The 16,497-nt window shown below is 37.8% G+C and overlaps 1 protein-coding gene and 1 pseudogene across 1 annotated transcript in view; one reads left to right on the forward strand and one right to left on the reverse strand.

Moving 5' to 3' along the window:
* The window catches only part of LOC136400706 (uncharacterized), a 51,249-nt pseudogene that overhangs the window by 15,109 nt on the left and 19,643 nt on the right, over positions 1 to 16,497 (reverse strand).
* The window catches only part of SLCO1A2 (solute carrier organic anion transporter family member 1A2), a 105,649-nt gene continuing 95,072 nt past the window's right edge, over positions 5,921 to 16,497 (forward strand). Inside the window, exon 1 of the mRNA XM_066354873.1 lies at positions 5,921 to 6,002. The gene's annotated coding sequence lies outside the window, so the exon portion shown is untranslated. The remainder of the gene's footprint in view (positions 6,003 to 16,497) is intronic.

The raw sequence follows: 16,497 nt of genomic DNA on the forward strand, positions 1-16,497 counted from the left end.
TATTTTAAAATGTAACATAGCATCCCATTATTTGGATATACTATAACTTATATAATCAATTCCTTATTATTAGATATTTAGGTTGCTTCCAACTTTTTAGTATTGTAAATAACAGTATGTCAGTATCCTTGTGCTTACATTTATGTACATTTATCTGATTATTTACTGTTATATTCCTAGAAATTGTGCTATATTGTAATTAATATATTATTTATTATTTCTTCCTCTCTTTCCTTTCTTTGTGAGTTGCACCAGGGGAGAAAATTTGCTTTCCTTGCTTAGTACTTTATTTCTAGTATCTGGAAGAGTCTCTGACACATAGTAAGGACTTGATAAATTCTGTTTGTCAAAAAGAGTAAATCTATTTTAAGAATATTGTCAGGTTTATCTCCAGAAATCAAGACTTTCTCCTGAAGGTGTGAGTTCCTGACTCCTGACTCCCTTTCTTGTCTGACAGTGTCATTTACATTCTTTGGCTGTAGCATCTTTGATATCAGCATCAGCAGGGTCATGGATCTCGTAAATGTATGCTTGATGAGGAAGGTGCCTAGCCTTATGTTTTCCTTTCCTACTCAGTGTTCTGTGCTTAGGATGATCAGTTATGGTCAGTCCTGACTCTTCATCATCTCATTTCGGTTTTCAGGACTGTACTGGACTTAGATAAGCATGTTGGCTCTAAGTCATAGCAACTAACTTCAAGGCGATTTAAGCAAACAAGGTAATTATTTTTGGGATATGAAATTTTTTCACAGAACTCCAGGACAAGAATGCAGTGAGAGAGTTCAGCACAGGGGTATTCAACCTTTTTATACCTACCGTCCTCTTTTGTATCTCTGTTAGTAGTAAAATTTTCTAACCACCCACTGGTTCCACAGTAATGGTGATTTATAAAGTAGGGAAGTAACTTTACTTTATAAAATTTATAAAGCAGAGTTATAGCAAGTTAAAGCATATAATACTAATTACTTACCAAGTACTTTATGTTGGATTTTTGCTAAGTTTGGCAGAATAAATCTTTATAAAACAACTTACTATAGTTAAATCTATCTTTTTATAATATATTTATACTTTGGTTGCTCTGCTACCACCCACCATGAAAGCTGGAATGCCCACTAGTGGGCGGTAGGAACCAGGTTGACTACCACTGGTCCAGCAGGATGTAGTAAGCTCTAGAACAGCGGTTCTCAACCAGTGGGTTGCGACCCTGGCGGGGTCGCCTAAAGCCATCGGAAAATACATAATGCATATCAGATATTTACATTCCGAATCATAACTGTAACAAAATTACAGTTATGAAGTAGCCACCAAAATTATTTTTTGGTTTGAGGTCACTGCAACATGAGGAGCTGTATTGCAGGGTCACAGCATTAGAACGGTTGAGAACCACTGCTCTAGAACCAAGAAATTAGGATTTTTCTCGTTTCTTCTCTCTGCAGGTCAGCTTATCCCACTTCTCTGCCCATTTATGGCTCTGATTTTACATGTTATAGTTCCAGCCATGCTTAGAGACTAACCTACCTATTTTAATTCCCAGTTCAGAATTTTTTACTTTTTCTTTTCTTTTTAAATTTTTATTTATTGGCCAGAGAGAGAGAGAGAGAGAGAGAGAGAGAGAGAGAGAGAGATGGATTTGTTGTTCCTCTTATTTATGCATTCATTGGTTGATTCTTGAATGTACTCTGACTGAATATCAAACCAGCAACCTTGGTGCATTGGGACAACGCTCTAACCAACTGAGTTACCTGGCTAGAGCCCAATTCAGAATTTCTGAGATAGAGAATTTGATTGACTTGGTTTGAGTCACCATCCAGTGTAGTCTAATGGATCTTGCCACAATGATCTTGCTCAAATTCTTTCTCTGTCTGAATTTGTTGGTTTAAACTTAATGCATTCTCAGTATCCCAAAAGGAATCTCCAATTTTAGAACCACAAAGATACCCTGATAGCCCAAGTTATTCTTTTTACCTTTGTCCTTCCTGACAACTCATTTTCTACCCTTAGTATTATGTTAATTCAGTATTATGTTAAGCAATAAATTGTGTTCTAGTTTTTTATTCAGGGAATAGTTGATTTCCATACTGATAAACTTTGTTGTTGTTGTTGTTTTTTTCCTGAAGTTGGAAACGGGGAGGTAGTCAGACAGACTCCCGCATGCGCCCGACTGGGATCCACCCGGCACGCTCACCAGGGGGTGATGCTCTGCCCATCTGGGTCATTGCTCTGTTGCAACCAGAGCCATTCTAGCACCTGAGGCAGAGGCCACAGAGCCATCCTCAGCACCCGGGCCAACTTTGTTCCAATGGAGCCTTGGCTGTGGGAGGGGAAGAGAGCGACAGAGAGGAAGGAGAGAGGGAGGGGTGGAGAAGCAGATGGGTGCTTCTCCTGTGTGCCCTGGCCGGGAATCAAACTCCTGTATGCCAGGCCGATGCTCTACCATTGAGCCAACTGGCCAGGGCCTCATACTGGTAAGCTTTTTGAGGAGGAAACATCTCTCTAATTTTGCTTTCATTTACTTAGGTGTTTAGTATTTGGTGACTGGATTAAAGTGCTTGGTAAGAGCTTTGACTTCTTTGAGAGAGTAATAAGAACTCATTCTGTTAAGTTTCAGGAGTTTCTTTTTCTTTTTAAAAAATAATGCCGAAACAGATTTATTTGTACATGTAACAGTGAAGGAATGGAGAAGATTAAGATTCTTCAGTCCTTGCCTGACCAGGAGGTGGCGCAGTGGATAGAGCATTGAACTGGGATGCGGAAGACCCAGGTTCGAGACCCTTAGGTCGCCAGCTTGAGCACAGGCTCATCTGGTTTGAGCAAAGCTCACCAGCTTGGACCCAAGGTCGCTGGCTCGAGCAAGGGGTCACTTGGTCTGCTGAAGGCCCACAGTCAAGGCACATATGACAAAGCAATCAATGAACAACTAAGATGTCGCAACGAAAAACTAATGATTGATGCTTCTATCTCTCTTTGTTCCTGTCTGTCTGTCCTTTTCTTTTTTTTTTTTTTTTTAAGGTTTTTTTTTTTTTAATTTTTATTTATTCAATTTTTTAGAGAGGAGAGGGAGAGAGAGAGAGAGGAGAGATGGAGAGACAGAGAGAGAGAAGGGGGAGGAGCTGGAAGCATCAACTCCCATATGTGCCTTGACCAGGCAAGCCCAGGGTTTCAAACCGGCAACCTCAGCATTTCCAGGTCGACGCTTTATCCACTGGGCCACCACAGGTCAGGCTGTCTGTCCTTTTCTATCCCTCTCTCTGACTCTCTCTGTCTCTGTAAAAAAAAAAAAAAAAAAAAAAAAAAAAAAAAGAAAAAGAAAAAGATTCTTCAGCCCTTGACCTGGGGATCTACTCCAGTGGGAAGACTAGCTTGTTGTCTTCCAATGTTGTTTCTTTACCTGACACTGATACTTCGGAGGCTTTTTAAATGGGTCTTCCTGCTGGGCCTGTTTTTCTAATCCCTCATGACATATAAACTGGTGTTTCAGATAGCCGGTGTGTTCCTCTTCTGTTTATCCAGGCACTTTCCCATGAAAACTAAGAGATCAGTTTCGCTGTTGGCAGAAGCTGCCGTCTTCTTTAGGTCTTGTAGTAGCTTGGCTAACTTGTTCTCCAGCCCCAGAGCAGACTCTAGAGCTTGTAAGGCAGTTCTCCAGTTATCTATGCCAGGCCTCTTAATCACTGGGAGGCAGAGTGTACCCTCCGGTTTTCTTCGATATCTGAGGGACTGCTTTGCGTGTTCCCTCTTCACCTCAGTTGATCAGAGAGTTTGGCAAAAAAGAGGTGTTCCTGTGTCTTCATTGTAGTGACAGGCCATAGCCAAGTATGCATGACTGATGTGCAGCTCATAAGATGCCCCTGGATTGATAGCCACCCTGCAGTCTTCCAAGATGAGGCTCTGGACCAGTCTCAGTGTGGCTTCTTCAGTGTTCCTTGGTTAAAGAGTGGTGCCATAGATATTAAAAGCCCTCATCCAGGGAATCGCCACAGATTTTTCTAAATATTTCCCTATGGATAAACTCTTAGAAAACTTCAACCAATACATTTCTTTAGTCTGTTCCCCAAACAAATTTTGAACATGTGCCAATCTCTCCACTGCTGGTGCCAACATCCCTAGCCAAGCCCTGAAGGTCTCATGCCTGGACTATTGCAGCAGCATCCTGGCTCCACTCTTACTTCCTGTGGCCCACCTTTTCTCCACAACAGCCAAATTGATTTACTAACAGCACAAACTTAATCAGGTCATTTCCCTGCTCACATCTTTTAACAGCTTTCCATTTCTGGTAGAATATGGTCTTACTTCCCTGCTGTGCCTACAGCCACGGTGTGTGTTCCGGCCTCTGCTCTGCACCCCAGTTTCATTGTGAACACTTCTCTCTTCACCTCGAGTTCATCCTGCTCCAACCACATCAATCTTATCAGTCTCCAACTACACCAGGCTAGTTTTCTTCTGCCCAGGGGAGGTAGGTGGCTTCCTCTTAGCTTAGGGCTTCTTAAGAGACAAGGAAAGTTGGAATTTCTATTTCCACCCCAGTGAGGTGACAGGAGGGATAAGAGTACCTCCTCCCTACAGTCTCCCCCAACCCCCTGCCCACTTTTGAAACAGTTCCCAGATTTTGTCCACAGGGCAGCAGGATGTGCAGACATTTTTGTGTTTGTCCTTCCTCACATTTTACCAGTTGAAAACAATGAAAGAAATCTTCTCCGTGGAGGTTGAGGATAATATCTTAGAATTACTAAATATTATCTTGGGTCAATAGAATATATTGTAGAAAAAATGTTCTAACTGATTTGGTTAGTAAGTACACATACACACACACACACACAGCTTTTTAAATGTATTTATTAAATAGGTCTAGTAAAGGGAACAGATTCCCTCTTAATCTTTAGTCAGAACAAAATCTACTAGTCAGAGATCTAGACTGTTTCATTTATTATACCCCTTGCACCTAGAATAGTATTTGTCATGTAATGGACACCCAGCAAATATTTGTTGAATGAAAGAACAGTAATTTCAGCAATTCCTTGACCTAAGTGCTGTAATTATACTGTAGTTTACTTGGAAAACCTGAGGTTAATGTACTTGTCCAAGATCACAGCTAGTCAGTGAAAGCCAGAGCTTTTAAGTATTCCATTCATACCATTCAGATCATGTTTCTCTCTGTAAATGTCAATCGAGGGCTAGGCTAACTTTCTTAGTCCATCCCAAATTCCATCTGAATACAACCACTTTAGTACCTGACAAAGCTTCTAATCTTCACTCATCCTAATCCAGCTAGCAAATTACGGGGGGTGGGGGTGGGGTGGGGAATTTGATAAACACTGGTTTTCTCAAGTCACTCTCTGTACAGTGATATTGGTGCTTCCCCGCGAATGTCCGTGCCACCCTACAGAGATGAATGTTCCTGTCTCCAGCAAACCTGTGCTTCCAAGGCTATTTCTATTTGGTGTCACCTTCCCTTAGGTTATCCGGCTACAGAGAAAAAGAACTTAGGCTCAAATTTAAGCATCTTAGTTTATTTAGTGAATACAGCAAGGCTTTGATTTTTCCCTCTTAATCACAAAGAAAAAAAAAAAAGGAGAAAACTGAGACTCAGCAAGCTAAATAACATTAACTCATTCACTCAGTTTTTCTGTAGCCTTTTGACATGATGTAATAGTACAAGCCATGGCTACATAAGGGTTAATTATGAAAATAAATAAATAAATAAACAAATAAAACAAATAAATAAATAAATAGAAACCAGCAAGGAGGAGCCTCTGGCTCCAAGTAACTAATCTTTTCTATAACCTGATTTATTCAATCCTCAGAGCCAAAGAAACTTTATCAAAGGATTAGAACTTATGTAAACAAAGATCCTTTTATTTGCAGCTCTGCTTCAGAGGAAGAAACTTCAGCTTACATATGTGCACAGCTTTATTTATAGTGTTTACTCAATATATAATTTCTAAAAAACTGATAACCTTACAGTATTGAAGCAGCAGTGAATGAAGATGATGATGAATACTAAGGTAAAAGAAATTCATTTATTTGGATTATTGTGGGCTGCAATTCAGTTGCTTTTGCTTGAAAAAAATATAGGACGTAGATTTGAAACTCATGTACCATAAGGCCCTTAGGGTTTTCTAATTACCTTGCTTATAATTTTTAGATAGTGACAACAATTCTATTTGATGCAGGATTGTGTAGGAATAATAATATTGGTTTTTCACAAACAAACATATGGGAATATACTTTGATTTTCCCCCCCAAATACCTAGCAGCAAGTGGTTTGGAGTATTGAAAGTGAGTTTAAATGATTCCAGATAATGCTGTTTTCCTCCTACTTTGTCAGTAATCTCTGAAAACCCCTCTTTATTTTTACATCCTTGTATTTCAAGTTTCTGATCAGACACTATGTACCCCACATCTTTTTCTCCCACCCCTGAAATTCTAGCACATCACACACACACGCAAAACACACACACTCATTGGAATCTTCTCTCAGAATTCAAAAATGAGTTTGTTTTTTAAAGGTCAAATTACACAAATAGTAAAAAAGAGAAAGTCAATTTGGTACATATCTTATTTTTACATTTTTCTATGCTCGTGTAAAAATATTTAAAAATGTTTATATATATGTATATATATATACACTCAACCTACTTTTATTTGCATTAATGGGATCATTATTATTTACACAATTTGACTTTTGTTGTATTTTTTTAACCGTGTATTATGGACATTCCTTTAGCTCAGCACCTATCTCTAAATCATTCTTGGTCTATGTATCTTTAGAAAGAAATGTGTCCATTTCTATAGAATGGATTACCCAAAGTGAAATTAAAAATATATATATATAGTATACAACCACACCATTTTCAAATCCATTGGATATTATACATCTTTTTAAAGTTTTGTTAATTTATTATATGAATAAAAAAAGGGTTTTGTGTTGTTTTGAATTGCACTTCCCTGGTTATCATCTTTAATAGAAGGGTTTTATAAATCTTTTTGTCCATTTATATTTCCTCTTTTGTGAGCCCTAGTTTATACTTACTTTTTAAAAAAATCAATTTGTAGGAGTTCTTTGTTTACATAGAAACATAAACCCTTGCCTCTTACGTATATTTTAAACATTTTCCCATGTCTTTTTTTTAACCTTATTTAAAATTTGTTTTTGTGTGTGTGTGTGGTTTTTTTGTTTGTTTGGGGATTTTTTGCTTTTGTCTCATTTGTATTATGAAGTCGACTTTGTAATTTATTTTCCATCATAGTTTCTTGGGTTTTATTTCATCTTTTTCAAGTTTCTTTCTGACCTAATACTTTCTTACATTTTTTAAAATATTTTCATTTTTTAAAAGATTTTATTTATTGATTTGAGGGGGGGACAGAAAAGGGGGGGAAGGAAATGGAAACATTAATTTGTTTGTAGTAGTTGCTTCTTGTATATGCCTTGATTGGGCAAGCCTGGGGTTTTGAGCCGATGACCTCAGTATTCCAGGTGGACACTTTATCCACTGTGCTACCACAGGTCAGGCCATTCATTTTCTATATTAAAATCTTTAATCCATTGTTCTCTTTATTTTGAACATAATATTAGTCAGGACTATCACTCTGTTTTCCTTCTATATGAAGATTTAATTATGACATAAAGGTCATTTTTGGGGAGTGAAGGGAGTAAAGGTTGCCATTAGTATATCCTAATAATAATTGCTGCAGGAAGACCCACTAATGGATGGTAAATTAGATGGCAAAAGTTTAAGGAGGAACAGAAAATTTACATAGTCTCAAAGCATCTCCTCCTCCTCAAATACTTCCTAACTATAAAAAAGGAAATAGTGAGCTTAGTGGAGATTCCTGGCAGATACCACCTTAGCCAAGTGATCAAGGTTGACACCACTAGTAATAAGACATACTGATACCATGTATTGTTGACGTGATATGCTGAGAAGGGTGCATCCGTCTATGGTATTCTTGCCAAGAATGAATAATAACTTCAATCTAACAGTGTCAGGGTCACGGAAGACAAGGAAACACAGAGGAACTGTCACAGATTGGAAGATATTAAGGAGGCACAATGATTACACGCAATGAGGGATCCCAGGTTGGATCTTAATGGGAAAAAAAGTCATTATTTAAGTAAACTATATTTTTTTCTGATGAACTAGAATTAAAGTATTTACTATATATTACATTTTTATTTATACTGAGTCTAGTTATGGACTCAGTTTTGTACCAGTGACTGTTTGCCTATTTTTACACTCATGATTTGCTGTTTTAAGCAGATTAGTCTTACAGAAGGTTTAATATATCTTATGTAAGTATCCAGGTACCTACAATCTTTTTCAACTTCAGAGCAGATGAAGCATTCTTTCTCCTCACCTCAAGCCTAGTGAACATGACTTTAAGTCCTCTGCAGTTTGGAAGACATAGGGGACTGGTCACTTGCTTATGAAGTCCAACAGGTAAAAGGCTGTGGGTGGATCCAGCTGCCAGGAGGCAGAAGGAAGAGAAGGCTCTATTTTTAAAACCATGGTACTCCAGTCAATGGTGGGTCAACCAGAGTTAGTTTAGGGTTGTCTGAGTTATGGACTGACTGGATTACATGGAGCAGTGTTGAGACCTCAGTAGAAAGAGGCTAAAATGCTACATTTATAAATTTGAAGAAGAAATTGTGTGTGACTAGTCAGACAAGATGCATGGTGTGATTACCCTGCCAAGGACACTACAGGTGACAGATCATGACTGAAGGATGATGGAATCTCCAAAAACCCACAGAAGTGGCCTTGAGAAGGAGCTGGTTCTTTGAAAAGATCAACAAAATTGACAAACCTTTGGCAAGACTTACCAAGGAAAAAAGAGAAAGAACTCATATAAACAAAATCCAAAATGAAAGAGGAGAAATCACCACGGACACCATAGATATACAAAGAATTATTGTAGAATACTATGAAAAACTTTATGCCACTAAATTCAACAACCTAGAAGAAATGGATAAATTCCTAGAACAATACAACCTTCCTAGACTGAGTCAAGAAGAAGCAGAAAGCCTAAACAGACCTATCAGTAGAGAAGAAATAGAAAAAACCATTAAAAACCTCCCCAAAAATAAAAGTCCAGGCCCTGACGGCTATACCAGCGAATTTTATCAAACATTCAAAGAAGACTTGGTTCCTATTCTACTCAAAGTCTTCCAAAAAATTGAAGAAGAAGCAATACTTCCAAACACATTTTACGAAGCCAACATAACCCTCATACCAAAACCAGGCAAGGATGGCACAAAAAAAGAAAACTACAGACCAATATCTCTAATGAATACAGATGCTAAAATACTAAACAAAATACTAGCAAATCGAATACAACAACATATTAAAAAAATAATACATCATGATCAAGTGGGATTCATCCCAGAATCTCAAGGATGGTTCAACATACGTAAAACGGTTAATGTAATACACCATATCAACAAAACAAAGAACAAAAACCACATGATCTTATCAATAGACGCAGAAAAGGCTTTCGATAAAATACAACACAATTTTATGTTTAAGACTCTCAACAAAATGGGTATAGAAGGAAAATATCTCAACACGATAAAGGCCATATATGATAAACCATCAGCTAACATCATATTAAATGGCACTAAACTGAAGGCTTTCCCCCTTAAATCAGGAACAAGACAGGGTTGTCCACTCTCTCCACTCTTATTTAATGTGGTACTAGAGGTTCTAGCCAGAGCAATCAGACAAGACAAAGAAATAAAAGGCATCCATATCGGAAAAGAAGAAGTAAAGGTATCACTTTTTGCAGATGATATGATACTATACATTGAAAACCCCAAAGAATCCACAAAAAGACTACTAGAAACTATAAGCCAATACAGTAAGGTCGCAGGATACAAAATTAACATACAGAAGTCAATAGCCTTTCTATATGCCAACAATGAAACAACTGAGAAGGAACTCAAAAGAATAATCCCCTTCACGATTGCAACAAAAAAAATAAAATACTTAGGAATAAACATAACGAAGAATGTAAAGGACTTATATAATGAAAACTATAAACCATTGTTAAGGGAAATCGAAAAAGATATAATGAGATGGAAGAATATACCTTGTTCTTGGCTAGGAAGAATAAATATAATCAAGATGGCTATATTACCCAAAGCAATATACAAATTTAATGCAATTCCCATCAAACTTCCAATGACATTTTTTAAAGAAATAGAGCAAAAAATCATCAGATTTATATGGAACTATAAAAAACCCCGAATAGCCAAAGCAATCCTAAAGAAAAAGAATGAAGCTGGGGGCATTTCAATACCTGACTTCAAACTCTATTATAGGGCCACGACAATCAAAACAGCATGGTATTGGCAGAAAAATAGACACTCAGACCAATGGAACAGAATAGAAAGTCCAGAAATAAAACCACATATATATAGTCAAATAATTTTTGATAAAGGGGCCAACAACACACAATGGAGAAAAGAAAGCCTCTTCAATAAATGGTGCTGGGAAAACTGGAAAGCCACATGCAAAAGAATGAAACTGGACTACAGTCTCTCCCCCTGTACAAAAATTAACTCAAAATGGATCAAAGATCTAAACATAAGACCTGAAACAATTAAGTACATAGAAGAAGACATAGGTACTCAACTCAGGGACCTGGGTTTTAAAGAGCATTTTATGAATTTGACTCCAATGGCAAGAGAAGTGAAGGCAAAAATTAATGAATGGGACTACATCAGACTAAGAAATTTTGCTCAGCAAGAGAAACTGATAACAAAATAAACAGAAAGCCAACTAAATGGGAAATGATTTTTTCAAACAACAGCTCAGATAAGGGCCTAGTATCCAAAATATACAAAGAACTCATAAAACTCAACAACAAACAAACAAACAATCCAATAAAAAAATGGGAAGAGGATATGAATAGACACTTCTCCCAGGAAGAAATACAAATGGCCAACAGATATATGAAAAGATGCTCATCTTCTTTAGCTATTAGAGAAATGCAAATCAAAACGGCAATGAGATACCACCTCACACCTGTTCGATTAGCTGTTATTAGCAAGTCAGGTAACAGCAAATGTTGGAGAGGCTGTGGAGAAAAAGGAACCCTCATACACTGTTGGTGGGAATGTAAAGTAGTACAACCATTATGGAAGAAAGTATGGTGGTTCCTCAAAAAAACTGAAAATAGAACTACCTTATGACCCAGCAATCCCTCTACTGGGTATATATCCCAAAAACTCAGAAACATTGATACGTAAAGACACATGCAGCCCCATGTTTATTGCAGCATTGTTCACAGTGGCCAGGACATGGAAACAACCAAAAAGCCCATCAATAGATGACTGGATAAAGAAGATGTGGCACATATACACTATGGAATACTACTCAGCCATAAGAAATGATGACATCGGAACATTTACAGCAAAATGGTGGGATCTTGATAACATGATACGAAGCGAAATAAGTAAATCAGAAAAAAACAGGAACTGTATTATTCCATATGTAGGTGGGACATAATAGTGAAACTAAGAGACATTTATAAGAGTGTGGTGGTTACAGGGGGGAGGGGGGAATGGGAGAGGGATAGGGGGTGGGGAGGGGCACAAAGAAAACAAGATAGAAGGTGACAGAGGACAATCTGACTTTGGGTGGTGGGTATGCAACATAATTGAACGACAAGATAACCTGGACTTGTTATCTTTGAATATATGTATCCTGATTTATTGATGTCACCCCATTAAAAAAATAAAATTATATAAAAAAATAATAATAATAAAAATATATATATAAAAGGCCAAAAAAAAAAAAAAAAAAAAAAGAAGTGGCCTTGAGAGTCAGTTTTAAAGACCTGTCCTTACCAGAGGAGTCAACGATAACATTTTTTGCCTCAATAACTCCTCCCTTAAAGTCCCAACTCTGGAGGAGACAAAGCAGTCTGTTCAGCTGTGGGGGAAGGATGGGTGTGTGAGGGTGCGGAGAGGTTGGGAGAAACTAGGAAAGAAAATAGAGGAAAACCTAACTCTCCCAAAGGTAGACTTTGGATATATTGCAGTGGGAGGGAAGAAGTTTTCATTTAAATGAAGTTCAAAGTGAATTAGATGTATTCATCCAGAACTGAACCTTCTTTGTGGGTCTAAACATAATCAAAGGCCTTTTTCCCCCCTTTTGAAAGTCAACAGAAAGTAGTGAGACCTGTTTGAGTTTCATTTAGCTTCAGGAAAGGAACTGGCCCCATCAAAGGAATTTGAGGGGAAGTGCGGGAAGAATAGGGTATTATTTTCTGAGCTCGCCACATCACTCCTATTTGTTTAAGGCATTTGCACCTGCAACCCATTTCTAATGTAAATATTGCTTGTGAACACAAGGTTGGACCATTTTAACTTTAATGGCCATTTATTTATTTATTTATTTATTTATTTATTTATTTATTTATTTATTTTAGTGAGCGCAGAGGAGGCAGAGACAGACCCCTGCATACGTCCCAACCGTGATTCACCCGGTAAGCCCACTAGGGGGTGATGCTCTGCCCACCTGGGGCCCTTGCTCGGTTGCAATTGGAGCCATTTTTAAGCTCCTGAGGCAGAGTCCATGGAGCCATCCTCAGCACCCAGGGCCAACTCACTCCAATTGAGCCATGGCTGCAGGTGGGGAGGAGAGATAGAGAGAAAGATGAGAATGGGAAGGGTGGAGAAGCAGATAGGCGCTTTTCCTGTGTGCCCTGGCCAGGAATCAAACCTGGGACTTCTACACTCTGACACTCCACCATTCAGCCAACCGGCCAGGGGAATAATGTCTTTTTTAAAACACTTTCTTTTCAGTAAACATTGGCTTTCTTCTCAGAAAGACCCCAAAAGTATAACTTTTCCTTCCTGCAACTGTCCTTTCATTTCAGTTTACTGTTGCTGGTTTTTCTACCTAAATATTTTCCACACATATGTAATATTCTTTACTTAAATATTTTCTATAGATAAATATTTTGCTACATAACCTGGAGACATATTTTGAATCATGGGAAGAGATTTAGCTTTAGAGGCATGTCATCTGTCAAGCAAACTGAAAAAGAGTTTTAGAGGCTTTGGCTAGAAATAAATGATATTTAATCAAGGGTTTTAGCATTTGCAAAATGAAAACGCAGATAGACAAAAACCTGGAAGTGTCCAAAGAAGAAAGAAAAGTTAAGAGTTTTTATAGTAAAAAGTACATTGATGAGAACTAGCAGTCCTGCTTTCTCAGCCCTAGCACTGGTCCAGGATGGTTATCAGTCAGAAGCCAGGTGGTCTGGATGATGAATTCTGGGTTGTCTGGAAGATGTGTGACAGTCAGTCTGGTCAGACCTAGTGTTTTGGACAATGGATGTTAAATAGAAATCATGTGACCTGGATATGTGAGTCCTTCAGGGGCTAATCAGAAGATTATCTGGAGACTTGTATAGACACACACACAATGATCTGATATGTAACCAAGCATTGATACAAGGCTGGACAGTTCGAAAGTTTATGTTCTCAGGCAAGTCAGGATAAGATTAGAATTGTTTCCTCAGGCCTCAACCTTCATAATGGTAATAAATTTATCAGCTTGGTTAAAGTTACTCCATTTTTTTATATCTCTATCTTTACTTGTTCCTTGCACCAATTCCACAGGAAGGAAATTAGTAAGGACAGTCAAAGCATGTGAATCAAATTTGGGCTACTCCATAAAGAGAGGATGATAATAATTTCAGAAGTTTATAAAGCACTGAAAATCTTCAAAATAGCCCTTATTTCTTGTAAGAAGGAAATATATAAAATTACATGCCCCATATTTGAAATGAGGACAGAAAGTAGAAAATGTCTGGTGTTAACCTAGTGCAGGTGTTTAGAGGCAGAACAGGGCAAGAGGAAACTTAAGCTTGACAACTTTTCAGTTGCTTTGTCTATCAGCATTGGCAACAGGTGCTACCAGTTATTGAAATGTGCAATTTGTCAGGCTCTCTGACAGGGATTGTAGATTATTTATCTCATCTGTTATTATATGACATGTGGATATCTAATCTTTTAAGGATTCAGAAAGTGAAGATTTAGGTATCTCCAAGTGCACTACAAGTATAACAAAATGTACATAGATGGTCCTTTGACAGTCCCCAAAGCATGAGATATATTTAAATTTTGGGGGTTTAAAAGTGAGAATTCATTGAGATGTGGCAGTAGCAGCTTGGCTGTTCCAAAATGTCATCCAAATATATGCTGTAAATGTTGGTAATCCAGAGAAGAACAGGAGAATATAGCCTGAGTTCTATGTTGGGTTCATTCACCAACATTTTTTTTTTGGCCCTGGCAGTTGGCTCAGAGTAAAGTGCCAGCCAGTATGTGGAAGTCTTGTGTTTGATTCCTGGTCAGGGCACACAGGAGAATCAACCATCTGCTTCTCCACCCCTCTCCCCCTTCTCTTCCCCTCCTGCAGCCATAGCTTGAATGATTCGAGTTGGCCCTGGGCACTGAAGATGGCTCCATGGCCTTGCCTCTGGTGCTAAAATAGCTCAATTGCTGAGCAACAGAGCAGCCGCTCCAGATGGGTAGAGCATCACCTCCTTGTGGTCTTGCCAGATGGATCCTGGTCTGGGTGCATGAGGGAGCCTGTCTGTCTGCCTCACTGCCTCTCACTTAAAACTGGGGAAAAAAGAGACTTTTTTTGGCAGTAACAATCTGATTTCTTCTATTATGAGAATATAATATAGTGATCCAGTGAAATAGTCTAAATTTTATTTATAATCTAAAATGGAGATAAAAGCAGGATATGAAATAGAACAGTGAAATGCCACAAGAGTCACCTAATTTTGAAGAAGTCCTGGTTTCCTTTTTTTCTTTTTATCTGTGTGTGGGTGTGATTTTCTTCATTTCCTAGTGAGAGATGTCATTTGTGGTTTATGGGATTCTATTTTTATGCTGTAGATCTGATGTTTAAATCCATGTTAAATGTATCTAATTGGTAGGATGGACTATCTATCTAAATTCAGTACAAACTACAGAGTCACAAATATACGCTCGAGTACTGGACATATGTTTATGCTCTACTGTCTTTTATTATATTTCCATGGAACAGAGAGCAGGGGATGGACTGTATTTCAAGTTTATGTTTTCCAGCTGGAACACTGATCATTTGCTAACCTCTTAAGCTGATACTGGATCTTAGCCTGTTAATAAGTTTCATCTGTATCTGTAAGTTATGGTCACATCTGTGAGTATTTTTATAGGCTAAATTAGGTTTTAAATATATATTCCTGGAAAAGGTCAGAAAGAAAAGTGTCTAAGAGGTAATAATACCTAAGCTTTTCTGAGGCAATATTTCATAAAAAAAATATAGTAAAATGTAACTATAATAGACACATAAATAATAATTCCTGATACCTTCCTTTATTATAGATTGAGAACAATTTACCTCAGATTACTGATCACAGTGACCAAGCTCATTTTTGGTGAGAAGGCCATACATTATCCTTTTAGGTGATTCGGCTCCTAAACTCAAATATACCAAAAAGGCAGCATATATTAAACATGTGTGAGATTCAAAAGACACGAAGAGCCTCAGCACATTATGTCTTAAAATATCTACATTTAAATTTCATTAGATTATGTCTGATGATGTTTGCAACAATAATTTAACAGCTATAGCTTATTAGAATCTATTAAACATCTTGACCTGTGGGTTCCTTCCTCCCTCCCTCCCTCCCTCCCTCCCTTCCTTCCTTCCTTCCTTCCTTCCTTCCTTCCTTCCTTCCTTCCTTCCTTCCCTCCTTCGTAGTCTGAGAGTCAAGGTAGGGCCAAATGTGATATTTTGAAACACCTCATGCTTTGGTCAATAGTATATCCTAGTATTTTAGTTAATAATATTCACTGTTAAAAATTACTAAGTGTTGTATTGCCAGGTATTATAGTATACTAAGTGCTTTTTCTCTAACTTCATATTGTTGCAAAACAAATATTATTCTTTTATACACAAATGAGAAAATAGAGGCTAAGGTAAGTTAAGAAATTGATACAAAGTTTTGTAAAAAAGCCAGAGTCCTAACAAAGGTTTGCCTGATTCCGAAAGACCCTGTCCTTCCTTCCTATACCAGTGGTCCTTCTGAGTTAGATTTCAGTTTCCTCTTCATTGTTCTGCTCTTCAAGATCACAATAGGAAACCCTTTAAATGCTTAATTTATGGGAGTTGACTACAATTAGGCAACAACTCCTGGTATAGACAGATACTAATTATAAACTCAAATTCAAATAAAGTTCCAAAAGCTAAGTCTGACTTTCCTGAGAGTTAAAGGGTTTGGCTCTGTTTCTCAGCTGGTTTTATTTTCCAGAAGCATTTCCACAGGAGGGTTCCAGAAAAAAAGAGGGTTCCTAAGGATCCAGTTGTCTGAGGAAGCCTGACGAAGCCTCAGAGAAACAAGAGTCTTCCACTGTTTTGCTTTCTTGCCTGCTTCGTACCGCACCTTCTCTACCATGTGACCCAGGTTAACATTTAGGATATTTATAATCAG

This window comes from Saccopteryx leptura, chromosome 1, assembly GCF_036850995.1.
Source record: "Saccopteryx leptura isolate mSacLep1 chromosome 1, mSacLep1_pri_phased_curated, whole genome shotgun sequence".
NCBI classification, from domain to species: domain Eukaryota; kingdom Metazoa; phylum Chordata; class Mammalia; order Chiroptera; family Emballonuridae; genus Saccopteryx; species Saccopteryx leptura.